Here is a 4,231-nt window from a genome sequence, read left to right as displayed (position 1 = left end):
TTTTTTTTTTTTTTTTTTTTTTCCCTTAGTATCCTGTGGCCTCCTTCCAAACTTGACAGAAGTGCTTTCAGGTTTTTTCTCTAAATTGCTATAATGTCACTGCTAAGTTGGGGCACTGGTGTACTGAGTCCTGGCTGCTGAAGGAGCTAGAGGTATTCAGGCAAAGTTATCTGAGGACTGCTTTGAGATTTGTTTTAACCTCAACCTGTTTCACTAGACCAAAGATAAGCTAGATTAACCAATGATTATTTGCTGTTATACTGTTACCAGCCTGGCATTGGCATTGGCCCATGAAGGACTCATTCAAAGGGGGCTTGAATAAACAGCATCTCAGGTCTACTCTCTTATTTCCCAGTGCCCATCAGTGCCAAGGGTGTTAGCCTATGGGGGACAAAGAGAGAGGCAAGAATGAGACACCACCACTAAAAGGGCTGCAGGGGGACCCACCCTCCCCCAGCCTAGAAAAAGATTTAAGAAAATGGTGAAACAGGAGGACCTTCTTCATACTGCTATCAGGAAAATGAGGAAGGAGATGAGGAGGATCACAGGCGAGGAGGAGAGGAGGGCCATGCTGCCTCACTGGTAATAAGCCTGCTGTTCCCTCCAGTACTGGGTGTTATACATCTGCTCAGACACATACTCCGTTATCTTAATATCAGTCTTGGTGAAGTTCTCCCCTTTGGTGGCAGTGGTGACTGCTGATTGACCATGATGTTGACGCAGTTGTTGATGAAGTTGTTGTGGTTGCTGTACTGATCCACGGGCCTTAAGTATACTTGGTTGGGGTGATGGTACATGTTTTCATGATAGTAACGGTTCTCATAGTCATTACCAAAATGTATGAAGAGCCTGCTCATAGCATTCCCCAGCATATAGCTGCCCAGGCCCCCTACTACTGCCCCAGCCATGGCAATGCCCACCACCTGCTTCAGGTTGGTTTTGTGGGTGCCACCTCCTTGACCCCAGCCACTACCACCCTGAGGCTGCCCCCAGCCACCACTGCCCTGGGGTGGGTAGTGGTTGCCTCCAGGGTTGCCATGGCCAGGGTATCGGCTCCCCATAGTGTTTCTTCCTCCTTCGGGCTTGGGTCACTTGTAGAGGCCCATGTCATTCCATGTGGCCACAAAGAGAACAAGCATCCAGTAGCCAAGTTTCACCATGATGGCTGATAATCTGTTGTGGCTCAGCTAAGCTGGATTCGTGTCTCTGGGAAGACAGAATGCTTTGGCTTGGCTAGAGATTGTTCAGTTTTGAAGTACACTCAAGAGTCATGCTGTGGTGGGAAGGAGAGAAGCAGCTTGCAGCGCTGCAGCTATCAGTGACTGGCTTGTTATTTTTTAACAGAGAAAAAGCCAAATTCTAGTTTTGTATCATTATAGTATTTAATACTAAAGCTGTTTTTGAAAATATTGTAAATAAACCCATCAAACTTTAGCCAACTTTGACCACACAAATAGAATTCTCTTTTTTTTTAGCAGCTGGCTGGTATGGGGATCTGAACCCTTGATCTTGGTGTCATAACACCACATTCTAACCAACTGAGCTAACTGGCCAGCCCATAAAATTCCTTTCTACAAACCTACAACTTTTTATATCCGTACACATCGCTTACAGTATAAATTCTCAAGGTGACAGAAATGAACATGTTCATTAGTAGACCTAAATATATATACAGCCTTTCAGTACCACATAAAAAGACAAAAATACATAAAAAGCCTGTATTTAATATTCCAGTATTTTATCTTACTTAGAAATGATTTGGGAATCGAATGAATGCTATTGTTTGAATGTTTGTGTCTCCCCCAAATTCATGTGTTGAAACCTAATCCCCAATGTGATGGTGTTAGGAGATGGGGCCTTTGGGAGGTGATTAGGTCATGTGGGTGGGCCCTCATGAATAGGATTAGTGTCCTTATGAAAGAGACCTATGGGAGCCTTAGCTCCTTTTGCCCGTCTGCCATGTGAGAACACACAGACGGGGCCATCTATGAGCAAATGGAATCTTCTTGGTCTTTCCAGCCTCCAGACTGTGTTTGTCTTTTTTTGTTTGTTTTTTTTGGCAGCTGGCTGGTACAGGGATGAAACCCTGGACCTTAGCATTTTTAGCACCACACTCTAACAAACTGAGCTAACCAGCCAGTCCAATTTCTATTGTTTATAAACTACCCAATCTAAGGTATTTCATAAGATCAGCCTGAATGGAATAAGACAATGAATATCCATTAACTCAATTTAGAACCAATCCCAGGTTTTTGTTTTTTTTTTTTAAGATGATGGGTAAGGGGATGTTAACCCTTGACTTGGCGTTGTCAGCACCACGCTCTTCCAAGTGAGCTAACCGGCCGTCCCTATATAGGGGTCTGAACCTGTGGCCTTGGTGTTATCAGCACCACACTCTCTCAAATGAGCCATAAGCCGGCCCCAATCCCAGGTTTTACGTTACCTAAAGGTCTTAGAAACTCTCTTCCAATTGACATACTGCAAGATATAATTACTATTGGAATAGTTTGTCAGAATAATGATTCAATTTGGTTAAACATAAATTTACATGTTTCATTTCGTAATCTTAAATATTAAATAGAAGTAATGCTAGTTTATTTGATTGGTAAAGCTGTATAAGTTTAAGAACATAACCCAAGTAGAATAAAACATAGCTTATATTATATTTACTGGTTATAATGTAGAGAAGACAGTGGTATTCATTCATTCATTCATTTATTTAGGCAGCTGACCGGTACAGGGATATGACATAGCTGTTTTTATTAAAACATTATTAAATTAGTCTTATTTGCAAAATACTTATATGAATTTTGTGATCTTGAATTCTTAAAACATTTGTTAGTTTGTATAACATTGAAAGAATTAGAGGTTTGGTTTCCTTAATTTGGGGGAATTTTAGGAATATTCTATTAATATAAGCTCATATGTCTAAGATAAATAGGTCTTAATCTGAATAGAGCTCCTCTGGGCCGGCCTGTAAGGGGATCCTTACCAGTCATCTTTTAAGAAAGAAAAAAAAATAAGAGCTCCTTTAAGAGATTCTAGTATAATCTAGCTTAATTTGATAATACCATCCAGAGGTAGGAAAACGTGCACTCAGGCAAATAAACATACAAACAGAACTTATAGCTTCAATTGTAAAATTTCAGCCTTGGGTCAGGAATAAACAGAAAAACAAAACTCACAGTTATTGAACATTTCATATCGAGCTTTTCTCTTCCCAGTGTGTATGAATTCTTAATTGACTTGAGCTCAAAATAGACAAACAGAAAAGAGTAGAAACTAGATGCTTTACTGTCTTTTACCAAACAGGGACATGACGTCTATAAACCATTGGCAGCAGAAGAGTTTGGAGATGTGAATTTTTTTTATCACTTATCCCTTGGGAAGATGGTACTTACAGTGTAGGAGAGGACCACCAGAGGACTATCAAGGATGTTGTTGAGTAGCTGTCAGTGACAGACTTCTTGCAGCACTAGCTGGGCTTTTCTGATCAACTTCCCTCATTGCCCCTGCCCATCAATGGAAGCTGCTGTCCTAGCGAGGACAGGTCTCAGCTCTCTACAACCACCCTATTTCCAAATACGGTCACAGTCAGAGGTACTGTGGTTTAGGGCTTCAACATATCTTATTTTGGGGGGACACAAGTCCACCCAAACCAACCATTTTGATTGGATGACTGCTGAGCAGAGGTGATATTAAAAAAAAAAAAAATTTTTTTTTTTTTAAATTTTTTTTGTATTTATGCAGCTGGCCTATGCAGGGATCCGAACTCTTTCAAAAGTTTTAACCACTGCTCTGTCACTGTCAACCAACAGTTAGTAGATTGGCTTTGGGACTGGAAATGAGGACTTAGAGAAAAAAGCCTTCAGAAGAGGGTGAAGGAAAATGAACTTTCCTCCTTTCTCTGAGGCAGTGAGTTTGGCTCAAATTTCAAGGTGTGGAGCTGCCTGGAACTGCAGGTGGTGGCTGGAGGTCTGGACCCTGACACAAATTCACGTGAGGAACTGGGTGCAGCATCTGCTGCATGGGTGGGGTTGAGAAGCAACGTCAAAAAGCAGTCATGAGGGCTGGCCAGTGAGCTTACTCACCAAGGTCAAGGGTTCGGATCCCCCCACCAGCCGCCAAAGAAAACCAAAAAAAAGCAGTTGTGTCTCTGTTGTGTTTCCCTTCTGTTTGTTCAGAAACTTTAATAAAACCTTGTTATCTTTCCCTGCCTATTCTCAATTGT

The 4,231-nt window shown here is 41.6% G+C and overlaps 1 pseudogene; it reads right to left on the bottom strand.

The window, feature by feature from the left end:
- Positions 1-12: 12 nt before the first annotated feature.
- Positions 13-1,839, bottom strand: LOC103586610 (annotated as a pseudogene).
- Between the last annotated feature and the right edge of the window lie 2,392 nt (positions 1,840-4,231).

This window comes from Galeopterus variegatus, unplaced genomic scaffold (assembly GCF_000696425.1).
Source record: "Galeopterus variegatus unplaced genomic scaffold, G_variegatus-3.0.2 Scaffold356, whole genome shotgun sequence".
Classification (NCBI taxonomy): Eukaryota; Metazoa; Chordata; class Mammalia; order Dermoptera; family Cynocephalidae; genus Galeopterus; species Galeopterus variegatus.
The sequence above is the reverse complement of the archived record's forward strand: the minus strand, read 5'-3'. Positions and strand labels throughout refer to the sequence as shown.